This window comes from Diadema antillarum, unplaced genomic scaffold, assembly GCF_040938485.1.
Source record: "Diadema antillarum isolate AM-2024a unplaced genomic scaffold, OU_Dant_1.0 seq00001586_RagTag, whole genome shotgun sequence".
Lineage (NCBI taxonomy): Eukaryota > Metazoa > Echinodermata > Echinoidea > Diadematoida > Diadematidae > Diadema > Diadema antillarum.
This window is the reverse complement of record NW_027272303.1, coordinates 57,718-73,398: the sequence shown is the minus strand read 5'-3', so window position 1 is coordinate 73,398 and position 15,681 is coordinate 57,718.

The following is a 15,681-nucleotide window of genomic DNA, read 5'->3' as shown; positions in this document are numbered from 1 at the left end:
GAGGCTTTGAAGTGATCCAGTTTGTCAATTTCACGGAGGAAAGATGGGAGGGAGTTCCATAGGCGAGGAGCAATAGAGGAAAACGCCCGGTCTCCGTATCCCTTGAGATGTGTGATGGGCACCTGGAGAGTAAGGCCAGATGAACGAAGGCCAGGGCGAGGCTGCCGTCGCTCAATTAGGGAAGACATGTATCCTGGGGCCAGACCATGAATGGCCTTAAAAGTGAGCAGTAAGATCTTGAAATCAATTCTGTTCTTGATGGGAAGCCAATGCAGCTCAGCCAGAACAGGGGTAATATGATCATACTTCCTCAGCCCGGTGAGCAAGCGTGCTGCAGCATTCTGTACTGCTTGAAGTCTGTTCCAAGGTTGCAGATGGAAGGCCAGCTAGGAGACTGTTACAAAAGTCCAGTCTTGATGTTATGAGTGAATGAATGATGTGTGTCGACTGAAATTAGTGTATATTCATCATGGATTGAACGGTTGTGACTAGAACGCTATGTTTTGATGTACTTTAAAAGCTCAACATTTTACTCAAGATGTTTGAATATTGCACCTTTGTGAGTGAGATTGTGCTTCAATAGTTAATTGCTGTACAGTACTGTAGTTTTATACAATTGTACTGAAATAGTAAGTTGTTCCATGTTTCGTGCTCATATCATTGCGGCCACAATCTGAGCTACGTTTGGTAGAATCCAGTTCTTTCGATTTCAGGTTCCAATTGCACAAAATGAGAAAAAAAAATTGTGTGAGACGTAAAGTTTTTTCTGTGTACATCTTACTGCACATCCCATACGAATTTGCCCCTGATTGACTCATTGATTGTCCGTAAGGTATTGTTGGTGATCAGTGAGTTTGCGAAATCAGGTTTAAATAAAAAAAAAAAGTATTATGGACTCTTGCTTGCTAGAACACTCAATAGCTGCAGGAGGTTGAATATCTCATTTGAAATATCAGTAGCACACGTAGCTATCAATGTTTTCAAAGACGCATGGTTGTGTTGTTAATATTATAAAGATAAAGTAGCTTAATTATTCTTCTTGATATAATGTCTGTGAGTAGTGTGAGCTGCAGATATCATTGGGGGGGGGGGGGGATACACACATTGTTGTTTATTACCCACGGCTGAGTCATTACTTGGGGAATTTTGTACTGTTCCTGAGATTGGTGTTGTTTTTGTTGCTGATTTTCGAATTGTTTTATGGCAGTTACATCGATACTGTATTGATCAGTGATCCTGATGCACATTTCCCTTATTTGACAGATGCAATAAACTTTTCAGTGATAAATGAAATAATCATCACTCTGAAGCTGTCATTGTTGCTGTGTTTATGTGTGACACTCTTCTCTTCCTGCATCCTCCTCCTCCATTGATTTTTATTCAATTTTATTCTTTTTTATTATTATTTATTTCATTTATGTATTTAGTTATTTAGTTACTTCATTTTATTAATTTACAAAATGTGTTTGTTTATTTAGTTATTTATTTACTCATGTATTTATCATTTATCCTTTTTTTTTAATTCTTTTATCTTATTTTTGCTTTTGAGGAGGAGGATGACACTTTGATGCCATTTCATCAAGTCAAAGTTTACATGCAAGGCACTTTTTTTAGGATAATTTAATAGGAACTCAAAACACAAGTCACTGGCAATATGGTCGTTACCGGACACCTAGATAAAATCCATTTCGAAAGGTTATGCAATGTATAACCGCATTTGCCTTGAAACATGCTTTGAAAGCATTTGTTCCTGAAACTGATGTAGCAATCCCATATAGCACTCACATCATCCCAGATCACTGTGGGTAATGGGAGGATCGAACTTCTTCAACGAAAAAAGGAAAAGAAAAAATGCTGATTCCGTGTGCTCTTGCCTGAGACAGGAAAAAAAGATATGATAACTCCGTCATTAAAAGACAGAGCAAAACGAAACGAAACTGATATAAATCCTGTGTACTAGCAGAAACGCAGTAGAATGTATATATAGACATAGTTTTTGCGCTTAATAAATGATTTATTATTATTATTATTATTATTATTATTACTACTACTACTATTACTATCGACTATATAGAAAGTTGATGGGAATGAATGGGGACGCCACAGCATGCATAACATAACACTGTCATCGGCATGGCATGGTGTTTCGTATTATGATTATGTTCAGGAACACCATTAACATGATTTTTACGTCCCTGTATAACTGCCAAGATCTTGCATATAATTATCCATCAAGATTGATGAAATATTCAGTGATCATCCACCAGTCCACTTTCAGGCAGCTTTCTCTTACGTCCCTAGCACAGAGTTACCAAGTCTCGCTGATTCTACAGGACGAGGGCGGATCCAGGGATTCCGTAAAGGAGGGGGCGCAAAAAAATATTTCTGATGCCACTTCCGGGTTTGTTCAGCTGACAAGCCGCAAAAACTACGTTTCTTGTGCCACTTCCGGTTTTCATTGGCTGACAAACTTTTTTTTTTAATTTCTTTTATTTTAAACTTTAAAAATGGATCCCGCCACTGCAGGAGGTTTCCTGAAAACTTCAACATCTGGATATGAGTAAACTCCCTGATCCGGGTATTGTTTATGATAATCATGCCCATTGAGATGTATACTATGGAAAGCATATCCTATACTGATTGATTTGTGGAATCTCCTATAATAGCTGGCTTCGTTGTTGGCAGCCCTGCTCTGTCTGTTTTCAGGTTAACCCTATAAAGCCCAATGGGGGGGGGGCACATTGTGCCCCCTACCATATTTTCGTTTGCCGCTCCTACACCCTTTAACCGATTTCAACCAAATTTGGCGACTTTTCCTAAAATCTTATTGCAAACATTTTGATATATAATTTAGGTATGTCCGATATTCCTGGTTGCCATGGCAACCGTAAACTGACAACCATGCTAGTCAGATTTTGTATGATTTTCTGTTTCAATTTCAGTTAACAATATAGTTATGGATGAAATGGGGGTGTTCTTGGCTGTAATTTGCTGAAGGACCAAAATGTGAAGTAATTATGGTTGAGAATTACCCTGAAATGGTCTTCTTATTATTTCCTTTATATTTTATGTGTAATAGGCATCAAACAATAGATATAATAGAAATAATCGAAAATACAGCATTTTTCAAAGATTACCTTTTATTTTGTGTTATCTTCACACAAGCTTTGCCTGTAATATCATTTGTTTATCATAATATCAATCTGCAAACTCAAAATTTCAATATTTTGGAAATATGAAATGTGATACCAATTTATGTACCCATTCCAAGCAATACATTTTAGGTTTCATATATTTATTTATATTGTAATGAATTGCGCCACTACATGCTGACCTTGAGAAATTTCAACCATAACAAATAGTGAAGGTTGACTTGCTCTTCCTTTGTAGTAAATATGAAAATGATTGATATAAAATAAAAACATATATACTGGGGATAAAGAAAGAGAAAGAAAAACATGATTTTAGCAAATTTCCTATGTATTTCTTTATATTTTGGGAAATAGCGCCCTCAGTGGGTAACCTTGAGAAATTTCAAATGTTGGGTCATGTAGAGCATGAGTTGCTCTACCAATGTGCCAAATATGACGGTCATACATCATATAATAAAGATGTTAAGTAGGGGGGCCTGGAAGGGGTCAAAATAGCTTGGGCTTTATAGGGTTAACAGATTATGTGCGATACTCCAGCATCTGCAATGCATAGAGAATATTTGAATGCAGTTATATAGGATGATCGGGATGTGGCAAGATATACCGCCTTTCAGAATTTAATGTCTCTATAATGGCGTTCAAAAGGTGAAGAAAAATTATATAGCACATACGTCGTAGTCTCGAAATTCATTCATTTACAATATTCTCTATGAACAAAATTCAGTGAAGAGTTTAGCAGCAAAATGGTTAAGCGTAATTTCTAAACGCTCTAAGTAACTTCATCATAGATATAGAAATGTATCCTTTATTTGAAGATACCTCACTTGTTACATAACAACGAATATAATAACATAATATTGTGATTGAAAACTTCCCATATTTTCATGCTGGATATATTATTTTCTTTGATTTTTTAGCACCTTTAATTGCAAATATTCAAAATCAACAAAAATGGAGTTAACTCGTTTTTCTATCAAAATGGCGCCATTGCATGCTCTCGCAAGCCGCTTCGGAAAATAATTTATCCTTTCACAACCCACATCTATATACTGTTTGTGAAGAGAAGAGAGTACGATAAGTCCGGTGGCGTATTTTTCCTCTGTGATATCATTCGATGATCACTTCCACCAGCCAGCTGCCAGCAATAGTTCAAAAGTCAACAAAAGTTTTGCACACAAAAACCAGAGATACCGGTTTGTATACGGTATGTCCCCCCAAAAATTACAATTTCACTTGATAGATTTCAATATGAATAAACTGCCACTTGCTACTTCAGGGTCTTAAAACATGGAAAAATATAACAACTTAGCTATATTTTGCAGAAAATCCCATTCAATTTGGTTAAGTGGACACAGAGAAATGTGAATCATTGTAACGCATATCATGGATCTGATTCTTCTGAGTTAGATGCTTTTGGAACTGCATAATGATTGTGTGAACACGATGGACAGAACTTGGAGGGAAGGGATTCCTGACATGCTCTACAAAAATCCTCATTTCTCTTTGACCACTGAAGCAAATCGGATGGGGTTTTCTGCAAGATGTGGGTGATAAGTTATAGTTTCATGCCCTGAAATTGTATATTGGATTGATTTACTGTTTTTAGAGATATCATTGTGGAGAATCCCGTTGTATTTTTTTTTTTTTTGGAGGGGGGGGGGGACATCAACGGTATAAAGCCATGTAGTTCAGATTTTCTAAACTGAAAGAATAGGAAAACAACGCATTTAAAAACCATGCACTAACTTATATACACGCACTATTTCTCAATGTCTTTAATGTCAAGCTCCATTTAAACACGATGTTTGCGCATGCAAGGAAGACAAGGTATACACCCTATGTCTGGATGTTTTAGCCCAATATTCATTTTTACTCAATTCCTGATTGACAAAATTATGTCAAACGCATGAGCATGAAAACACTTTGTTCGGTGGCGGGTCGACTGTACTGATTGAAAGAGAAATCCCGTTAATGGCGAAACAGTTTTGAGAACTGGAGAATTTTTTATTTTTGATCCTGACGTATATGTTTTGGGTTTGGGTTTGATTTTAATCACAGCAATAGAGTGACACTGTATACCTTGAAGTAACTGTCTTTTTGAACATGTTTTTACCTCAAAAGTATGTATTGAATAATTTACCATTTGCATATGAAACAATAACCCAGCTTTTATAGTGCTTCAAAATAGTTCTAAAATGTGAGTTATAGGGAAAGAAACAATCAATGAAAAAAAAAGTTAATCAGAAAATCAATGTTAAGTATTTTTGGATATACCAAATTTAATGTGAACAAGTCCAATGGTTATAATGAAGTTGTTTCTAGACTAAACTGTCTATTACAGTTATGGTTTATTGAGAAAAATAGTGATATCTCCATATATATTAGGCTTTATTGCGAAATTTTTATATGGGAGGATGTTTTGTGATACAACTGACCTATATACACAATGATGCATCAAAATAATGTGGTAACTCGAACATTAATCACTGCTCCCAATGGTAAACAGTACTTTCAAACTGATACAGAAAGGGCTATAACTTCGGAGAATGACATCTCTGCTAAATACTTATCTGCAAAGTCATTGCGATCGTTTTGTTTTATCTTTTCTCTCGTCGACTCTCCTGCGACTCTCTGTCGGTTTGGAGACTGTATAAAGCCAGACATTGCTTTGATAAATAAACGAAATCTACTGGCTCTTGAAAAACATTCCACTCTCTGCTCAACTCTCTCTCTCTTCTTTTCACAAAGGCTTCCGTCTCTATTTTCTATAGCCCCTCTCTCCCTCACTCTCTTTCTCTCTCCCTCCACCACAAATGATGACGTCATATTCCCCAAATAGCGCCAAGCATATCTATACTTTGCATAAATTTACATAATCACGATATGACCGAATGTGATTGGCGGGTGCGACTGTGCGCAAGAGATCCACGAGCATGACGGCCTTATCTTTCACCCTCTCTCCCCCTCTCTCCATCTCTCCTCTCCTCTCTCCCTCCCTCCGTCCCTCTTTTTCTTCCTGTCTCTCCCCCTCTCTCCCCCTCTCTCACCATCGGCCTATCTGTCCCACGCACACACACGAACACACACATAAACACACGTAAACAGACATCTCATCCAATACACATCCATGTTGACTTTGTGTCTTATTCAATGTACGAACTGGTGTCTCTCCTTCATTTTTTTTTTCTCTATCTCCCCCTCTCTCTCGTATTCGTTCATCGACAAAGATGTAAAGCAGAATGACATCTTTTTTTTTCTTCCCGATATAAAATCATGCGAATCGTGATGATTATAGATTCTTCGCTCGTGCAGAAAAGTATGCAATAATAAACTATCCACATGTACTATAATGTTCTCGTTTGGAATGACTGTTCGTCAGTATGTTGGCACCTTAAGAATATGGGTACATAATAATCATGTTGATTATTATATACATTGTATGTATATACATATTATAATTATGTGTGTGTATATATATATATATATATATATATATATATATACATATATATATATATATATATATATATGCTATATATCATATATGTTTTATGCTGCTTTATGACGTGAAAAGAATTGTGAATGATTGTGAAAATGAAAGGGGAAAACATTTAAAAAGATTGTCATCTCAACAGCCTTAGGTCAAACGAATTCCACTTTCTTCCTACACACACGTCAAGAGTAGTTGACCATTTTTGCTGCATTCACGCAGGCCGCTAATCCAAAGAAAGTATTAAAAATAGTGACATAGCAGAAGGAAAAAATAGAGTAGATTATTCATAAACTGAAATTTAGTTGTTTTGAAGGAAGTATGCCTGCTTTGCTTATTTAGGACCAGGGCAAACAAACTTTGCATACAAGTATCATAACATTATAGACTGACCAACCGAACTTTATCTCTAAAATGAAGTATTGCGCAATGCATTATGAACGAACTGCATATTCTTCTCACAATATCAATACTTACAGCGATGAAATAAGGACCCTCATTTCAGAGTCACTCATTTAATGTTTCATCTCCTGTTGAAAATGCAAATTCTGTACAAAAGTCTCAACTACAAATGCAAGCGCCAGAGCACTTGAGTACATGCGAATTCTCAATGATCGAAGAACACTATGATTTAGCTCCCATTTCGCAATCCCACTCCTCAGCATCTTCCCCAAATTTCATAGCATTTACCATGCACTTCATAATAACATGGCTATCTGTGATATGGTAAATTTGTATTTGTAATGACAATTGACTGCAACACCTAGTGTCCGAAAACGATTGGTCAGTGGAAATGTCGGCCACTTTGGACAACTGCCTATCAAAAAAGTAAGACAGGCGTATTGCTGTATCTTGAAAAGAAATAAAGCATAACTCGCTTGCGGGTCTGCTTATTGTATTTCTCCTTCTGTGGCATGATGGTAAACAATATGACGTCACTTATCATTATAAGTTGTTGTTGTTGTTGTTGTTTTTTCATTAAGAATATAATATTTTATCAAAAAGAAAAAAAATGTATGGAGAAAATTATGTTCTTAGCTTAGAAAGATACTGTATGCGAGAATGCAAACCGACTTAACGACACAAAGGAAAGACTGATTCGAGAATGAAGACAGTGTGATTTAATTTTCTTGAGCAAAATGGAGCGGCGTTTTCACTATCATGACTATGACGGAGAATAATTTGGCACTAGGGCTTATGATTATGATGACTTGATTTTTGCTCCCAAATTTCAGCTACTTTTGTTTATCGATATGAATATGGGTTGCTGTTGGTTTGTTTTTTTACTACCCCATCACCTAAATGTCATTATCTGATTTCACAGGAGTTGTATATATATCCTTTCCAAGGAAAATGCGTCCTTTCTCATTCGGACTTGCTGATGCCAATGCAAATACATCATTACTGGTTTCTGTGCGTTATTTTCAATTCTTTGTCTTCGTTGGGGTCCATTTACAAGTCTTAGGTTGTTTTCATGAGCGTTAGATTTCCTTGACGTCACAAGCATGCTTAGCCGATTTACGTGTGCCTCGAAGCAAAAATAAACAAGTTGAAATTTAGTCCAGAATGTAGACGATAAAAAGCGATTTTATTTTCATGACATAAAATATAATGTCTGTCTACCAGTAAATTACCCTCACGTTAGTGTATATGGAGACTTTTGATATTACCTTTTCTTAGGAGAATCTAGACTGACAAGCTGTATAGCTTTCTGCATGAACTTTCCTTGCTTTTTTTTTTCTTTTCTCTGGATGTAAATTACGTGAATTTTCAATGATAGCCATGATTATGACGTCACTCGCTTCAAATAATGTTTGTTTGTTTGTTTGTTTATCATCGCTTGTTCTTCTGTACAAATGTATATTGTTTGTATATTTTACAAAAGTGAAATACGCGCAGCAAACGTCAAAGCAGAAGGACGACAAGACAGGCAGATGGACAGATTGACACACAGATACAAAGGAGTCCGAGTACACTGCAAAAAGTCGGGTGTTAAATAGTGAACACCGAGCTGGTGTTAAATTTTCGGTGCTCATTTATGGTGTTGAATTAACACCTTCGGGTGTCACTTCCAAATTTTAAACTGTTTTTTAAAGAGTTTCTTAGTAACTGCACTTCTTGTTGATTTTTAATTTAAACAAGACGATCAAGAATTTTACATTAAAATACTAGATTTTTGAAAAAATGTGAAAATAAATTTACACCAAAGTAACACCAGCTGGTGTGGTCTCTTATTGAAGCTGGACGGGTGTTAAACCATTGATATTAACACCAACAAATATCAAATCAACACCATGTGGTGTCATTTTTGAATTAACACCAGTACAGTGTCAAAATAACACCAGGTACAGTGTCAAATTAACACCACGAAGTGTCAGGTGAACACTTTTCAACACCATCACAGTGCATTTTTAACACCTGTGGGTGTGGTCCTTTATTGAAGTTTGATCGGTGTTAGATTTAACACTCGTGGTGTTAAATCTAACACCGATGTTTTTACAGTGTAGAAAGTAGTTATCCGTCAGTATAATAGACACTTTCCCAGTGATAAAGAAGAAAAAGAAATCTTCAGCCTTTTTTATACACAGCGGCTAAGTACAGGTAGTTTTTGCTTTTTTTTTTTGGTAAAACAGTAATTGTATATCATACGCTCTTTTGTAAAAGCGCTTATTATACCTGTGTTATTGTTGCTTCAAAGGGGTGACGTCATCCGCCCCTGCTGGATTAAAAAAAAAAGGAAATGCAAACAAACAAATCAACTAACGCCCTATTCTCTCCGAATCGATAGCTCTTTACATGACTATTTAAATCTCTTTCATACTATATTATTTGATATAATTATGTGCGTAGAAGCTATATTTAGTATTATGGGATGTCGATGCTCGACCGCTGTGTGAGAGAGAAAAAAAAAACTCCATTTGACTTTTAGAGAAATTTATTTTCTCATGTTTTAATCTCACCTGCTCATGTGCTATTGCCCATGCTTACTTTCTGTATCAAACAACAAACATCATTGATATGGAAAATCAATATAATGTTTTAAAATGTAGAAATCGACGGTTGTTGTTTTTGCTTTCGTTACAGCGTACCACAACTTTCGCATGATTATTCCTACTGCCATTCAAAGAAAAAAAAATAATTTGTACCTACACACAGTACATTTTTTCATTCACTTTGAACACGTTGTGTACACGCTTAAAAAAATACATCAATCTGAATAGAAATCGTTTCAAATCGGAACTTTCAAGATTTTACAAACTACTGAAATCTGAAGCAAAAAAAAATCTAAATCTGAGCAGGTGCGTTTTGAAAAGATTGTTATTCAAATTTGATTAGCACTCAGACTAGTTTTATTTTAAGTAAGCCTGGTTTTCTTTATTTACCTCCTCCTCCTCCTCCTCCGCATTTGTCTGGGAAGAATTCTAATTTGAAGAAAATGAGGATGGATTATCACTTTGTTCCTGTAAGAATTTTAATGTCAGTTGAATTGAACTGTCCATGCACATGACACTAAGAACAGCAATTCTTTAAAAAAAAAATATATATATAACTGTATGGTAAAACAGTTCTTTCGTTCACCACAACTCAGTTCAATTCGGTTTGAGTTCACCTTTTCACAAGCTTACTTTAGATATGATAATTATTTACCATCACAATTTACTTCAATAATCATCTTTACAACTGATATTTTAAATGATATCAAACGCCATACTAAATCAATCTCTCATCATTTCGACGGAATACACAATGCATCAGCAGATGTTGCATAGATCACAGGAACATAACTGAAATATATCAACAACAACAATAACAAAAACAGTTTTGAAAAGCATGCGAAGGAGTCTATTTTTCTGCTTGTCAATGGAATTTCCCTTACGCTTTAATTTCTAGGGTTCGTTTTCATCGCTGAATCCACCATAATGGCGAAAAAAGGGTTTTTCACCCTGCATAAGAATATTTTTGCGGCTAAGGTTTATATTTCGAATATTCAATATTAAACATGGATTATTAGAGCTATGAATTTTGACCAAAACAAAAAGTGAAGTTGAGGACGTCATTCATTGATCAGTCGAGAAGAAAATTGATTTTGAAAACTTATTGTGGGGCTCTAAGGACGGGGTGCAATCAGCTAATTTCTAAAATTCAAAAACTTATTTAGTTCTGAATCACATTCTCTTTTTTCTCTCTCTTTGAAGGCTTTTTTTTTTCAATAAGTTGTTGGTCTACTTCGTAAGGAATGCATTTCTTTTCCTGCTTTTTTATCTTCAATTAGGCTAATATAATTAGTGTCAATTATGCAAGCAATTTGCGTAAACTATGTCTTGCCCCTTCCCATCTCTATATCATTTAAAGGTAGGAAATACCTTAAACAGACCTCCCAAAATGCAGCAAAACATTAAATATGAACCTCAGGGGACTTGTTTAGGCCACTGCTGAGAAATTTGGAAGTCAACAGTTATCTACAATTTGAATAATGCACAAAACTCAACTACTCAGTAGTTCTGTGTGTCAGCCACACTTAAGCCTTTTTGTTGCAGTCTTCTGTATTTTTTATCTATGAACACAAATCTAAAAGTATAAGAGCTGATGTAATAACATATAGAGTGTGTGGCAAGAATGTATATAGAAATGTTTGTAAGTTTTGATGAACTTTCTTCACAAAATATACATGATGGACACACATGCAGTGCATGGGTCTGCAAAGGTAGCCTAGTAATGTACTGGAATTTACGGTGAGCCCCGAAAAAAATTCATTTCAAAATCTAACGGTCAATAAAAATTTACTAAATGTTACCTTCCACTTTCAATACTTTATGGGAGTTTCTAAAATGATACTCTCTTCAACATACCACTGTATTTATACAACTCTTCATTTAAGGCATGCAAATGGGATTCCCTACCTTTAAGTACACCAAATAAAATAAACTTTGGTCACGTAAATGACATCTATTGCATTATACCTGTACACGTCATCATGATAATGTTTTTAGAAGATTCCCCTATGCGCTATACTTGACACTGATAAACTTTCATTTTGATCAACGGTGCAATGGGATGGGTGATTCGTAGTGATACTATTTCGGGCTAGTTGGGTTACTTGATGTGCCGACATCGCGGAGGGACGGCAGCGCAATTTTGCAGGTGGGACATAATCCTTGCTATCATATAATTTACGATATTGGAGGGAGGGTTGTTGTAATGGTGTATTACCTGAACCACATCATCAGAAGAGAGAAACGTGTGAATTAAAAAGAGTTAGTGCCAGAGAGAAATATATATATAAGAGAGATGCCTATATCGTAAGGAAATAGAGAAAGAGAGAGATAAAGAGGTAAAGAGAAATAAAGAAAGATAAGAGAGGGAGACAAGAGAAGGTTGAAGAAAGAGTAATACTATATAGTGCGGGAGAGGGAGAGAGCCGGGGAGAGAGAGACATCGAGAGAGAGAAGGAAAGAGAGGGGGAGATGGATACAAAGGTGATAAACGAAATACTTCACAAATAAATCATCTGTGCACCTCCTAAGTAAGCCTTCTTTTTAAGTCACAGTGCAACTTATTCGTGTGCGTCACACACAAGGAGACTTCACGCCCATTATTCCTTACTTTGCATATCAACAAAATAGCGATCCTCATTGGTCGCATCACTTCAGTACCTTACCATTGGATGCGTGACGTCATCAGGTATACAGAGGAACGTATTGGTATTCAAAAGGTTAATACCCGCAGTTTACCCCGACTCTGCATGCTCCCGCTATTCAGCCGGATTTTTCATATTCCTCCAATTATCAACCTCAATGATTTCACTAAGAAATGAAGAGAATGAGAAAAAGCATGGTGGCGGATGCAACTTATTATTTTCTATGTTGTTGCAATATCGAGTGCGCACGCAACTGGGAGCTTCGCGCCCAGGCTAGGCCGAATGGACCATTCCATTTGCAAACAAAGGGGTTAGAAAACGCGCACGCGTGCGTTGTTACCAATATCCGAGTATCCGAGTGTGGGTGAGTGAAGCACACACACACACACACTCACATACACACTGTCGTCATATCAGTCGATATGTTTATATGTTATGTCTCTCTCTCTCTTCCCTGGGTTAAAGAACCGCTTGATTTTCCAAACTCCAATACTCTTGGTTAAACTTCTTCCCTGGAATGATACCGGCAGTTATAAACAAGGTGAGAATGAAAGATACTTATGAAATTATATCTTATGTCGAAAAGAAATAAAATTCTCGTTCATTCAATCATAATGTATCATTTCAACTCGACGTACTCAATCTACCTGGGGATTTCATGTATTGCAACTTGCTACATTTACATCATAAACTTTATACCTATACCTGTATGCTATTACACCTTTTCCTATATACTTACACTGGAAGCAGCTAGCCTTATCGAGATACTTGGGTTAAATTGTTTTATCCTTGTTTGTTTTGAGTGTTTTGCTTTCATTAAATTTTCTTCTCTGATATCTCTTTCTTTGTCTATATCTTGTTGACAACTTTTGCGATCAAACAGGCAATTGTAATTTAGACTCTATTTTTGGTCCCTTTTTCTGAAGTTGCAAAAGTTTCTATATTTGCCTGCTTGAGGTATGAATATATTCATCATTACCCAGGGTTATTGCAAACTTATCTTGGAATTTAGAAAAAGTAATAAGTAACACTTATACTGGCATTATTTGACAAAAAAAAAATATATAGGTAATCCTTGGTAGTCATTGAAATATACTTATATTTCATTCTGTGAAATACAATGAAATATACACGAGAGAAATAATATATTATTGTATTTAGAGAGATAGGTGTATAGAAAAAAATAAAAGTCAATATAAAATACATCAATATTGATCGATATTAGATAGGAAGATATATATATATATATATATATATATATATATATATATATATAGAAAGAAAGAGATATCAGATATTGCTATATAGAGATTGCGAGATGTTATGTACACAGGTAGATAGTAAGATAGATAGACATATTGTCACAAAGATATGTAGATAGATCGATTGATAGATAGATAGACAGATAGATAGATAGAAGAGATGACGGAATGGTAGAGAGATTATTGTGAGAACACGGCAGTATCAGAATCGACATCAAGTGAGAAATTTGCAATCTTCATTTCGAGCATATACATTTGTCGATTATGAATTACTATAGATATATCTCACTGTTATAGCTATGAGAGTACTACTATAGCTGCCGCGGGGTGTTACTGTCAATGAATCGAAACTTTATTGACCAAACATTCTTCGTCTAAATTATACCACGAAAAGATGTATAATATGACATGAGCGCTGTGTATAATAATTATCAATAGTTATGAACAAACAGATTACTGTGACCTAGTTGTTGATGAGACAATAATTGATGAGATATATTATTCATTCTTCATGGCGACAAAGCAATTTTAGCAGCAATAACAATATTCATTATGATTATGACATCATAGAATAAAAAGATCCATCAAGGTGACTAAAACTATAATGCGAATTTCTACAGACTGAGAAAAATCCGAAAACAGAAAAGAACAATAACAATGAAATTGAAAATTAGAAGAAAGATCTGCAATTTAAGGAGGCAGGAAGCAAGTAGAATAACAAAACCAGGTGAAAACAACATGCATGTTGCTTGTTATGATATTAGCATGATGGTTATATCTTTTGCCTTTTTATTATAGTCTGTTGCAGCAGTGGCATCAGGAGTAACACGTGGAGACAGCCAATATCAATATTGATTAGTGGACTGACTGGAGGAAAGAGAGCCGAAGGGGTCGAGATGGAGGAGGAGGAGGAGGAGGAGGAGGAGGAGTAGTAGTAGTAGTAGGAGGAGGAGGAGGAGGAGGAGGAGGAGGAGGAGAAGAAGAAGAAGAAGAAGAAGAAGAAGAAGAAGAAGAAGAAGAAGAAGAAGAAGAAGAATAGCAAAAGAAAAACGTAACGGTGGTGGAGGAATTCTCAGGAAAATGTTAATCGTTCGTTTTAGTATGTCTGGAACATCTCACAGATTAGTATCAGTGTCCTTTTGATTCTGTGTGAGCGCAACTGCAACTGCCCTGCTGAGTGAAACGCCCAAATTTAAATGCACCGTAAAAAAAAAATTAACAAACAAACTTAAGAAGTGTATTGATATCAGTTACTTTTCCTACCATTTCTTAAAGATTTAAATGCAATCCAGATTTTGCTTAGTGGATGGATGATGTTGGAGGTGATATGCACTGTAGATAAGGAATACGTAGAGGTAGGACAATATATATATATATATATATATATATATATATATATGTCACAAATTGTAAGGATTATTATAAGGAAAGGTATGCCCCTTCGTCAGAAACAATATATCACTTTGTCTTCCATTAAGGAGAAAAGGGGTAAACTTAATCATGCAGATAACATCAAAACAATTTTATGTATGAATGAGGAAAATGAGATTAAAAAATAGGTCATAAAGGGAGCTCTCTGAAATATCTCTATGAAACTCTTATCATTTTCTCTTAAGATAACATTAGTCATTTTAAGTTTTTCACCTTTATTTTTACTCTGTCGTCTTTGTTTTACTTTGTCTTTAAATTGTTTTCTAACAGATTGTACTTCAAAAACTAGAAAAAAAAGTGAATATAAAGTTTACCAGCCTGCGAGTTTATTCCCATTTTTATTTCATTTCTGCTTGTACAATTTGTAAGTGGGAATGTGTGTGTGTGTGCGCGCGTGCGGTGTGTGTGCCCTTTTGACGGTGTGTACTGTAAAACTAAACGCGTTGAGTTGTGTTTGGTTTTGTTTTATTCGGTTTTAGACTCTATGCTGATTATGTTCGCCTACTGGCGCTGGCGGATCATACACGGCCATTTTGCTCCGTAGCGTAGTTGCGTTCCATACGACAGCGCGCAGCACAGGGAAAAAAAGAGAAATACAACGCACGACAACGATTGAGGTTCTTGTGTGTGTCGTATCGCCAATGTACGAGAGTGTATTCCCAGTACGTCCGTGAGTACAACTGTGTGTAGGAGCGTGTGTGTGTTTCA